Source organism: Schistocerca serialis, chromosome 1, assembly GCF_023864345.2.
Source record: "Schistocerca serialis cubense isolate TAMUIC-IGC-003099 chromosome 1, iqSchSeri2.2, whole genome shotgun sequence".
Lineage (NCBI taxonomy): Eukaryota > Metazoa > Arthropoda > Insecta > Orthoptera > Acrididae > Schistocerca > Schistocerca serialis.
Window position 1 is genome coordinate 365,856,651 of NC_064638.1, and position 13,387 is coordinate 365,870,037.

Below are 13,387 nucleotides of genomic sequence, written 5' to 3' on the forward strand. Positions count from 1 at the left end.
CAGAGGTGGTTGTTCTGGGTACTGATTTCTCAGGATCTATGCACCCAAATTGCGTGAAAATGTAATCACATGTCAGTTCTAGTATAATATATTTGTCCAATGAATACGTCTGCATTTCGTCTTGGTGTAGCAATTTTAATGGCCAGTAGTGTAGAAAAGTTAATTAGATGTTTAGTTTCTAAAGATGGGATTGTAAGGAATAAAGGGTTACTGTCTTACGATTAGGGTTGGCTGACATTGTTCACAATCTGGGGATTTTATGGTGAAATCATTCGAGTCGTAAGGGCATGTCTCAGTTACACATAGTGACAACAGTTTCAACTGTTCGACTAGGAGCAACAGTTTCACATTGTGAACATTCAATATTGGCCCTTTTAGAGGGAAACACAGAGTACTGTCGAGGATGTTGTTAATTCTCATGTTATTAGGTCATTTTTAAACTGAATCTTGAAGCGTAGATGTTAATTCCCGTACCGTAGAACCAAAGACGAAGGCAGATGATTTTAATCCAACTGAGCTGATGCTCGAGACTGTGATAAACTAATGAGTATGCAAGTGGCCAGAGAAGCGCTGTAACGGCCACCGACCATCCCAAGGTCCCTGTTGCGCTAAAGACCCGCTTACAGTCCTCCAGAAACCAGAACGGAGTGTTGTAAGTAGAGAACACGACATTTCGAAGGCGTTAGCCTGACTTCATCTTGACACTCCGCGCCTGATGCAAAGTTATCTGTCACAGAGACAGTTCCTAAGTAATAAGCGTTAAATGTGAAAGTAGCCTGTGACTGTCCCATCACACGGATTAATCAACTGGTTCTCTGTTTTATGATGAGCGTATTGGTTCAAATGGCTCTGAGCACTATGGGACTTAACATCTATGGTCATCAGTCCCCTAGAACTTAGAACTACTTAAACCTAACTAACCTAAGGACATCACACAACACCCAGCCATCACGAGGCAGAGAAAATCCCTGACCCCGCCGGGAATCGAACCCGGGAACCCGGGCGTGGGAAGCGAGAACGCTACCGCACGACCACGAGATGCGGGCGATGAGCGTATTAACTGACAGAGAAAAATGATAAGCTAAGTTTTAAAAATTGGTTGTGTCAGTCAGTAAGACGGTTTGAATTTTTATGATGCCTAATATAGTCGGACAACCCGCTTTTTTTACTATAATACAATTTTTAATGTTATCAGTGCGTATGAGGACGCTTTGGCCTTGTTAGAGAGATGTGCGTCGGAAACCTAAGGCAGTTCCAGCAGTGCCAAAACTTTGAAAGTACAAAAGAAAAAAGTTTACGCGTTAATTACTCATTTCTCGGCAACTTTTTTTTTAACCTGTAGAGGTACTTCTGATTCTGAGGCATTCATGTGTAATCAGAATTTTGCTACTGGAAGTTTAAACATCTACATCGTGTAAGTGCGCCGGCCGTGGTGGCCGTGCGGTTCTAGGCGCTGCAGTGCGGAACCGCGTGACCGCTATGGTCACAGGTTCGAATCCTGCCTCGGGCATGGATGTGCGTGATGTCCTTAGGTTAGTTAGGTTTACGTAGTTCTAAGTTCTAGGGGACTGATGACCTAAGATGTTAAGTCCCATAGTGCTCAGAGCCATTTGAACCATTTCGTGTAAGTGCGCAATCAAAATAAGCAGGAAATATCAGAAATAGTATTGTTATCACTGATTTTTCGTGTCTTAACTAATGCCACACACACCACATACTGACGTGGCTTCATAGAAACGTAACTGATTCAAGGTCCGGTATATTTATACCTTATGAGCGTTATTCTGACCGTCACAGTCCGTTACAAAATGCGGTTTCGTTGCGTAATATTTGTTCTATAATTTGTCTCTAATAAACAGATTCAGAAGGATGTAGGTTGCAGTAGGTATTGGGAGATGAAGAAGCTTGCACAGGATAGAGTAGCATGGAGAACTGCATCAAACCAGTCTCTGGACTGAAGACACAACAACAATAACAAACAGCTTATTGTGTAAGACTTCATTATCGGAAAGAAAATCGTCCTGGAATAACTAAGCTCTAATATAAATCAGAAAAGTTTATCGTTCTTAATTCAAATAATGAATAAATAATTGTTAGATGAGAATAATTGAACTTACGACGATAAATCAGTTATAAATCGTATTCAACTTCTAGAACGGCAAGGATAACCAGAATCCAGACCGCACTGTCGATGACCAGTTGCTACCGTCAAAAGATCACTGTAAGGCGATATACTTTTGGAATTATACGTTACATTACTACTCATCATGTTATGAAGAGTAAGGTCGGGCAAAAGTTCAGTTTCTCTACCAACTGACATCTAGTTGTTACTGCAGCATTCTGGTTGGGAAAAAGCAAGAAACGGAAAAATCAAAGAGTTCAGACGAGTGTTAGGACAACACTTCAAGGATTTATGGCTCTAAAGTCACCGATGCCACATGTGATAGACTTAAACATTCCTGTCATTCCGCGAGAAACTTGCCGAGAGGTCGTCACGGAATTCAGAATGATGTGGTATGAAATGATCCTAGACAGGTGTTGAGACATAAATAAACTATGAATGACTAATGTCGGTAGCTGCTTGAACTCTGCAATGAAAGTAATCCAAAATTACAGAGTACTTAATGTGTGTGTGAGGAAAAATTAGAAGGTGTTGAGTTGTTTTTGCACTCAGTAGACGGAATGGCCCACAGTGCATTATAAATAAATTCTAAGGCAATTAGGAAATATCATAGGATTACGAACTGTACCCCCTACACGAAATTTTGCATTCTGATAGATCTATGACAGTACTGAAATGTACCGATAATAATAAAGACATCATCAAAGAAGCAGTAGAGTTGCTTCCAATGTTAAGGTGCAGGATAATCTGCACGTATTATAAAGTCCGCAAGTCCACGCCGCGTTTTTCTGTCTTTGTGTTAAGACTAGTCTTAGGCTAGTGCAGAGATTTTGGTACAGTTTCCACTAATAGATAGATTGACCCACGAGGAAGATTTATTTACGTAATTTATTGTTTGTAATAAGGGACAGAGTGATTCGCGCGGCAGGTTCATGCATGTTTAATTTAATTACCGCTAATCGAGACAAGTCATCCTGCCGTAGATAGTTACAAGGGGATAACCTGCCACGTCCAACCGATTCAGCTCATATTTGGCAGGTCGCTTATGTACAAATTAAAATTAAAGACTCTAAGATATTTTGGCTCCAATCCCCTACAGTTTATGACGCACATTCAACTCAGAATTGACAGTGTGGGTAGATAATTGAAAACTTAGCATTTTTCGTGATCATGTATGGGGTCCGCAAACGCGTGTTCTTCTAGAAATCGAGGAGAGAAACTGTTTGGAATTCCGCTTATGGCTCCATAAGTTAAACGCTGTCCAACGAGAGTCACGCTGGCGAAGCGACAAGCCATCTGGCTGGAGAGTACGGAACTTGTGCTCCATTCTCAATTCATGGTGTGGGATTTTTCTTGTTTGCATTTTGTCCGTGGCGGCATTGGTAGGAAGAAGAGAGTTAATAAAGTAATCAATAAGGAATAATGACGTGATAGGTAAATAAATTTCTCAGTCGTCTTAGATTAGGAACGAATCAAAATTTTAGGCCTCGCTGTATTCGGATTTACGAGGGACCACAGACAGCCGACCGTACAAAACTTGTTAACTGCGAGACGCGGTACAAAATTTTATTTGGAGGTTTCAAAATTCCAGTGTTCGGGAAGTACACAACCGTGCTGACGCAGTAACAATCCATAGCATAATTTATGAGCTTTCTGCCCGGCTTTCTCAAGCAACGTTACGTTATGAGTGGTACGCACTAAAATTAATATTCGAAGAAAAAGTAATTTTAACTGCAAACTACGTGTGGTTTACGCCAAATCCTCGTAAGGAACGATGTAGTTGCGCGAAGATTGCATTCACCAGCGGAAAAATGCAGTTGGTAGCCCACTTTTCAGAGTCTTTCAAATAAACAGGAAAATATTCGCATTTTTTGTGCTCCAATAGGAGCATTTTTCTTATTCTTACCTTCTAGTCCCTGCTGCAACAGGACACGAAACTCATATGAAAAGAAACGAACTGGTCAGTAAAATTTAGATAATTCACTTACGTGAAACTGGAATAAAGTGAAACTAACTTTACACCTCAGATGGGATGTTACGTGCAGAAAAGTTTTGCATGTTCCTGAGCACTACAACTTGGGCCTTCCATATGATAAGGGAGACACTTAACAACATATTTCTCCGTGCTACATCACTTTATAAACTACGTTTTAATCTCGCATCCGATTTTACGTGCACGCTTTACGTGTAGAATTAGGGTGACTTTGAACCTCTGTATCTCAGGAACAGATAAAGATATCGAGACTATTTTCAAGGATGTTTGAGATCTGGACCTTAGGAATGTACCGTAAACATTTATGCTGTTTTCTGAGCATAATCATCTTGGAATCCTCGGCAGGGTTTTGGTCCGCTGGTGACGGGGAAAATATAGTAAAAACCCCCTTTTTATGGGATTTTCCGAGTAACCGACCATGAACTAACGGTGCCTCTGTAAGTACTATCAAGGCCGTTGTAGACCACATCAAGTGCAAAAAGAATCAACCTTTTGCTCCGTTTTCCCAAGGAGGAGGAAATGTCTACTATTCATACTTTGACCCTGTACTGCGGGATAGTGACACTAGGACGATCCTTCTGCTGGTTTTCAAATGATCCCTAGCCCAAATGCTATCCAAAACCCTTTACCTTCTTTTTTATCACCAACAGAACCCAAGATATGAGAACCAAAAATCCCGTTTTATGCGATGCGTTTTGGAACATATTAGGTACGCATACTGACGCATGAACACCGATTAGATATATTCGGTGCAGCGAATATACTTGTTTCGAGTGTTTACATGAAGCGTGTAACAGAGTGTTTGAAAGGGCCATTGTAAGGCAACCACAGTTAAAATTTTTATTCCTTATTAATCCAAGTCTACTTCCCTTCCTTGTTATTATTGCTTACAGATTACCTTATTAATCCTCCTATTGCTGCCAATTTCGATACTCAAATGAATACAAACGAAAAAAATTGCGGAATGCACTTTGGAATCGAAAACACGTTCCTCCCCAGCTGGATGCATTGGTCCCTACACCAGCAGCACTTTTGTTGAACAGCTTTTGCCAAATGGGTACGTTAGCCGGAGTTTCTCGCCCCTAATTCTAGGGAAATATGCTTTTGCAGATCCTACATATGACAGTGAAAAATGTGCAATTTTCAGTTATCTATCGACCCCGTCTATTAAGCGTCATGAATTTTAGAGGTGGTTTCCTCAAAAACGGGTGGTGGCAGGGGGAGGGGGGATTGGAGCCAGAATATCGTAGAGTCTTTCATTTTAAGGTGTACGCAAGCGACCTGCCAAATATGAGCCAGGTGTCGCAGGCCTTGCCGGTTTTAATGCTACCCGTTAGAAGTCGGGGCGGGTGGCCAGTGTTAGAATAAAGAGAATAAAATAATATTGAAGTGATATTATATATAATTCTGCATCAGATTAGAAAGTAGGGAGATGATAGCTAACGTATCCTAAATCACTGGAAGTACTAGATAATCTATTATCGGAGTGAGTACATTTATTACGAAAGCGGACAATAGAGAACGTAATTACAAGTTCTACTGTAACATATGTGGCCGAGCGGTTCTAGGCGCTACAGTCTGGAACCGCGCTACCGCTACTATCACAGGTTCGAATTCTGCCTCGGGCATGGATGTGTGTGTTGTCCTTAGGTTAGTTAGGTCTAAGTAGTTCTAAGTTCTAGGGGACTGATGACCTCAGATGTTAAGTCCCATAGTGCTGAGAGCCATTTGAACCATTTTGTAACATATATGGAGAAATGGCGAGACGGATATGGAACGAAATTGAATGAATGAATGCTGCAAACATTACTGAACACTAATGACTTATAAAGACGCGACTTCATTTTTCAGAAGTGCTGGAAGGGCTCGGTTCGTCAAGTAAACATGCACTTCCACACAATTAGAAGAGTTTTTCTTGACGCTCTGTCTATTGAGAGGCTGAACACCTGTGGCACTCGAGATTGTGTACGGTCATTTATTTGTTTCCAGGTGATAAATTACTAAGTGCATTAACGGTAGAGAAAGAGAGAGAGAGAGAGAGAGAAAGAGGGAGAGACAAAGAAGGCTTTTTGAATCGTGGTAAAATTATAATTGGTTGCTAGATGAAAAACAGCTGCACTGATTTCATGCACAGACGCCAGCGATTAAACGAAGTTCTTACGACAGAGTCTAAGAAGGCAAATAGATGATCTGTGGGAATCTCGAAAGTGCAGTCAATTGAATAAGGAATAAAACTGCCAATGAGAACAGCTAGTCATAGGAATCTACAGATAAGGGGCGAAATCCATCAACAAAAATTTTAGAGCTTATTCATGGTTGTTGCTTCAACGTTATCGTAAGGAGACGCTTGATAATTGGCGGCTCATGACTCAGTAATTGCCATTGTTTGCTAAACATAGGTTACGTCTTTCTTACCTTGATAAACTCGCTCTGACTTAATATGAACTAGATGATGTACTATACGTCATCGTTTGGAGTGAATTCTTGAACACAAGGGATAACAAAACAAATGTGGGAAAAAGTTATTATTCAATTCTAGCACCCGACAAGATCGATACACATAGCCAGAGGCTGTAATAATTATGGAAATCTTATTGATTTATGCACCAAATGATTTATCCTCGAGTAAGATTTCACTAAAGGTCTCAGAAAAAAGAAGGAAGTATGAATTATACCTAATGATCGAACTGTTAATCGAACCTGTCTTCCACAATAGATTGCCGTTCAACATTCAGCTGTTTGTGAGTGTCGTTATAGATTGTATTAATGCACATATGTCAAATAACTTGCACACATTAGGAGTAGAACTTGAAAACATGCTAAGTGCAAAACACGTTCTCAATGCCACTGCGTTCTTGGTAATCTGTTAAATGTCCCTAGCCTGGTTCCTAGTGTCAAACCACGGAGAAAATGTTTCATACATTCACTACCACATGGTCTGTGAGCAAAGCAGTGCTTCCCAATCGAGCTCCAAGTGCCATGGGATAGTTTGATGCGGCAAAACACAAGGTTTTGATGAGAGGACACAGCTTTTTGATCTGCGACAGATATTTTGCAATTACAGAAAAACGAAGAAAGGTAAGCAAGACCTTTGTTTGCAAGATTTACATAAGCCTCTTCAGTTAACCAAAGCTGTGAACCAATTCCGGGTAATAGCAGCGCGTACAATCGACTTCTTTGAATTTGAAGATGCTGTTGAAGCTTTGTTTTCAGCGCAGGAGTGTAAGATCTCCAAATGTACTGCAATAAATGTGCCATTCATCTCAAATGGCTATTAAAAGTTGCTACTCCAAATCAGCAGAATGGAAAAATGTCAATATGTTCAAAAGAGGAAAGACGGTCGTAGATATATGCCGTGCAGTACTTCCATTTGAAACACCAGCTATGTATCCCAGTTGCAACACAGAATGACCAGTTGACGATGTTGTCATTTTTTTCCTCAACAGCACAGGAAGTTTTAAAGTAAATTTTGAAACACCTGATCCCAAGAATGGAATTGTCGAAGAAACAGAATTTATTGGTCAACATCTTTTCTTCTGAATTTATCGTTTCTTTAAAAAATACAGAAGAAATGAGATATTGTTTTTGTTGATTACAGTTTAAGTAGTTAAAATATTGCTGCTGCATTTCTGTACTTGTATTATCACAAACAAAGCGTAGTTCAAGATTATTCATGGGACTTGAAGCAAAAACATTCTTATTGGCAATTGCGACACGTCAGTTTGTGAGATAGCACTTAGACCTTCTTAATGGCGTATTTATTTTCTAATTTGCCTCAATCTTCTTTGCTGTGGTGAGGTAGGCAGCATAATTCAGTGGTAGCAGAATACATTCTCAGTTTTTTGGATACAAAAAAAAATGGTTCAAATGGCTCTGAGCACTATGGGACTTAACAGCTGAGGTCATCAGTCCCCTAGAACTTAGAACTACTTAAACTAACCTAAGGACATCACACACATCCATGCCCGAGGCAGGATTCGAACCTACGACCGTAGCGGTCGCGAGGTTCCAGATTGAAGCGCCAAGAACCGCTCGGCCACACAGGCCGGCTTTTGGATACAAACAAAGTATGTACAAAGAACAGATACATTGTTTTTAAATACTCCTGACAGATGTGAGACTTGTCACTTGGAACGTTACCCATCTTCACTCTTACTTCGATTACAACTCCTCCGCAATACAGTTATACACATGTATACCATCAAAAAGATCTCACTAGCTCATTCGGCAAAGAATAGTGATAGAAGCAGCAGTGGCACGTTGAAGGATATTTTCTGTGGATGGCCTCAAATGGTTTCGGTATGACATAGAAGACCTTAATCAGTATAAGCAGGCGGAGATACCAGCACCATTGTATCAGAACATGCATCCACTGTGCGAGATAGACACAAACTGTTCCTTTCTCGTGTCATGTGATGCAAGCCATGCACTAAATAAATAATACATAAACAATCTTTGTTTAAATATCAACGTAAATTTACCCAATAATGACTCATGCTGGCCAAGTGCTTCTGATGTCAACACTATTAATTGGTTTCTGTAGGTACACGCGAGGTGACCCTACGCTCTCTCTTAGAAGATAGGTTAAGAAAAAGCAAACCTACGATTTTAGCATTTGTAGACTTAGAGAAAGCTTTTGACAATGTTGGAAGGAATATTCTCTTTCAAATTCTGAAGGTAGCTGCGATAAAATAGAGAGAGCGAAAGTCTATTCAGGACTTGTACCAGAGGGGATTTATGAGTCGAGAGCCATAAAAGGGAAGCAGTAGTTGAAAGGGAGTGAGACAGGGTTGTAGCCTTTCTCCGATGTTACTCAATCTGCACATTAAGCAGGCATTAAAGGAAAGAAAAGAAAAATTTGGAGAAGGAACTAAAGTCCAGGAAGAAGAATTAAAAACTTTGAAGTTTAAAAATGACACTATTATCTGTCAGCGACAGCATAGGACTTACAAGAGCAGTTGAATGGACTGGACAGTGCCTTGTTAGGAGGATATAACGTGAATATCATCAAAAGCAAAACAAGGATTTTGAAATGTAGTAGAATTAAAATAGGTGATGTTGAGCGAATTAGATTGGGGAACGAGATACGTAAAGTAGTAGATGAGTTTTGGTATTTAGGCAGCAAACTAACTGATGATGGTCGAAGTATAGAGGATATAAAATGTAGACTGGCAATGGCAAGGAAAGCGTTTCTGAAGAAGAGAAATTTGTTAACATAGAGTATAGATTTAAGTGTCAGGAAGTCTTTTTTGAAATATTTGTATGGAGTGTAGCCATGTATGGACCCGCCAGGTTAGCTGAGTGCGCTAATGCGCTGCTTCCTGGACTCGGGTAGGCGCGCCGGCCCCGGATCGAATCCACCTGGCGGATTAACGACGTGGGCCTGTGTGTCGGCCAGCCTGGATGTGGTTTTCAGCCGGTTTTCCACATCCTACTGGGTGAATACCGGGCTGGTCCCCACATCCCGCCTCAGTTACACGACACGCAGACATTTGTAACACTTCCACACTATTTCATGGTTTGCCGCGCGGGATTAGCCGAGTGGTCTTGGGCGCTGCAGTCATGGACTGTGCGGCTGGTCCTGGTGGAGGTTCGAGTCCTCCCTCAGGCATGGGTGGGTGTGTTTGTCCTTACGTCCTTACTATAATTTAGGTTAAGTAGTGTGTAAGCTTAGGGACTGATGACCTTACTAGTTAAGTCCCATAAGATCTCATACACAATTAAACATTTTTTATTTCGTGGTTTACACCAGACGCAAACAGTTGGGGGACACTGATTCCATCCTGGGGGGGGGGGGGGGGGGTATGGGGTGGCGGCAGGAAGGTCATCCGGCCACCCCTTTAAATTAACCTTGCCAAATCCATTGTAACCACGCCGACCTTGCACACATTGCGGGACAAAGGCGCAAGTGAAAGAAAGAAAGAAGAAAGGAAAGTGTAGCCGTGTATGGAAGTGAAACATGGACGATAAACAGTTTAAATGAGAAGAGAACAGACGTTTTTGGAATGTTGTGCTACAGAAGAATGCTGAAGGTTAGATGGGTAGATAACATAACTAATGAGGACGTAGTTAATGGAACTGAGGAGAAAAGAAATTTGTGGCACAATCTGACTAGAAGAAGGGATTGGTTGATAGGACACATTCTGAGAAATGATCACCGATTTAGTACTGGAGGGAAGGGGGAAGGGCGAGGGGGGGGGGTGAGGGTAAAAATCGTAGAGGGAGCCCAAGATATGAATACGGTGAATAGGGTAAGTAAAAGGATATAGGTTGCATTAATTACTCGGAGATGAAGATGCTTGCACAGCATACAGTAGCATGGAGAGCTGCATCAAACCAGTTTTCGAACTGAAGACCACAAAAATCCAAAAAAAATCATTGGCTTTGTCTAGGCATCCTTGCCAGAATATACGGCAGAGATCTAGCCGATTTGTTTGGAATTAAACGTGACAGAACAACGAGGGAAGACTCACCTTGCCCGAGTCGGTGTTGAGGGCGCCGTTGAGCAGTTGGTTCTTCTCGTTGTAGACGGCGCACATCTTGGAGGCGCCGTGCAGCGAGTACTTGGAACAGCGGTGCATCCTCCGTCGGGTGCGCTCGCCGCGCGACCTGGGGTTAATGGGCTTGGCGACCACGTCGAGCATTTCCCACGGGGGCGGGCAAACCGGCGAGACGGCGGTCTGGCGGGCGAGCGCGCTGCGGCTCTCTGGGTCTGGCGCCCTCTGTGGACTCGCGCGGGACTCTGGCCCAGATCTGGCTGTCCGCGGCGGGGACGCAAGCTACCGTGTCGCCCGCGCAGAGATTAGCTCTTTGGTCCAAGTTCAGAGACAGAGATAGAGGAGAGGAAAGAGACCGAAGGACGTGTCGCCGGGCAGCGGGAGTTGGCCGTGAAACGTTATCTCGGGCCGCGGGAGCCGCTCGAGCCGATGAATGGCGGGCGGACTGTGTGGCTGTGTTCCGGGTGGCTGGAGATGCTCAGCGCTCGACGGCCGGTCGCGGTCTGCTGTGGGGGAGGCCAGCGGGCCAGATAGACAGCGGCGTGGATATGGGCGCTGCCGGCGATTGGCCGCGGCGACGGCGACGCCCTTTGACACACCGGGGTGCAAGGTCCGGCGCGACACGGCGGGCGCCCTCCAGCGTGCGGGACACTCGCGGCGCCCGACGTCTCGTCTGCTGGCGTCACTGGCGCCGCGCTGACAGCTCGTCGCGCCAGCTGGGCGCGTCTCTTCCGCCTTCTCCGAGTCTTGTCAACACGCTGGTGCACCGACTGTGCGAAACACCTCGGGGCCGAACTAGCGTTTGGATAGCCGATTTTTCTTTATTTAATAAAGATGAGACCTTCAGCTGCATTTATGGGTCTTATTTTATTTGCTACTAATTTGAGTGCCTTACTACACCATCCTGAGCTACCTGTATGACTCCAGGAGATCATGTGGACCCTGGATGATCCGCATTAAAAAAAAATATATATATATATATTTAGATCACCCTGAGACAAGTACTTTAATGTAACCCGCCCGGTTCGCCGTCTGCATAAATACCTGAAGTGTCGTCCAGGAGATCTGTTCTGTTTTGGCTGTACGTCCCTGTTCGCAATATAGTTCCTTTCGGTGCTTAGTCTTTTACTTCATGGACGACCCTGCTTCCGGATCTGGACTTGACGCTGGTTACGACGTGACAATGAGTACAGTAACTGTTGCGTATCTGATCCTCCGGAAGTACAGCAGCAATAATAAACGCCGACAATCATTAAATTTCTAGCGTTCGGCTTTCCGGGCGGGAAGGAGCGCCTGGACCCCAGCACGAATCCGCCCGGCGGATTTGAGTCGAGGTCCGGTGAACTGGCCAGTCTGTGGATGGTTTTTAGGCGGTTTTTCCATCTGCCTCAGCGAATGCCGGCTGGTTTCCCTTATTCCGCCTCAGCTACACTATGTCGGCGATTGCTGCGCAAACAAGTTCTCCATTACACCACCATTCCCGGCCGGTGTGGCCGTGCGGTTCTGGGCGCTTCAGTCTGGAACCGCGTGGCCGCTGCGGTCGCAGGTTCGAATCCTTTCTCAGGCATGGATGTGTGTGATGTCCTTGGGTTAGTTGGGTTTAAGTAGTTCTAGGTTGTAGGGGACTGATGACCACAGATGTTAAGTCCCATAGTGCTCAGAGCCATTTGAACCATTTTGAACACCACCATTACTCTACCACGTAAATACGCAAACATAGGGGTTACATTAGTCTGGAATGAAACGTTCCCTGGGGAGGGGGGGGGGGGCACCGGGGGCCGAACCGCACTATAACCCTGGGTTCGGTGTGGGCCGGCGGAGGGGTGAAGTGGACTGCGGTAGTTGTCGTGGGATTGTGGACCACTGCGGCTGCGGCGGGGACGGAGCCTCTCCGTCGTTTCTAGATCCCCAATTAACATACAATACAATACAGTACTTTAATGTAAGACCCATTGGACCGTAAATGTTGGGAAATATTCCAAAAGTGTATGACAAGTGTTGAACATGTCACGTACCTTGGCGCACAAGCAGCAGTTGGCCTTGTCCGTCCTATTCTTTCTGGCAGGGGGCCATGCTGCACATCGCTCTCCTAGGCTGCTCTGTTTTTGTAAGTGTGAACCGATTCATCGTAGTCTTGTATTATCACTACTGCAAGCACTACCGTATCACATCAGATAATGCAACAATGAAGACAAAGTGCCCTAATGGACTGTAGCACTCCCCCCTACCGGGGAGGATGGGATCAACATAACCTTCTGTGAGATGCATCATAGCCGTTACCCAGTACCCACGTGATCACCTAGCATCAGGACCTGAAATCGACTGCAAATAAAATAAGACCTATAAATACAGTTGAAGATGTTATCCAATCGCGTATACACTGCCGGTAAAATATACACACCCTCAAGCATAAGGACACTTTATTGACAAGTAGTTTATCATAGACAGGCAGTTAATCATTGTTGGAGTATATGATAACAAACTCGAAAAAATGGCTCTGAGCACTATGAGACTTAACATCTGAGGTCATCAGTCTCCTAGAACTTAGAACTACTTAAACCTAACTAACCTAAGTACATGACACACATCCATGCCCGAGGCAGGATTCGAACCTGCGACCGTAGCGGTCGCACAGTTCCAGACTGAAGCGCCTAGAACCGCTCGGCCACGTCGGCCGGCTAACAAACTCAGGCTAAAGAAAATACACACGTAGTGCCTAAACAGTCGCCTAAGTACACAACGTAACACTCCCTCTGGCCACAACGTGGGCTTGTA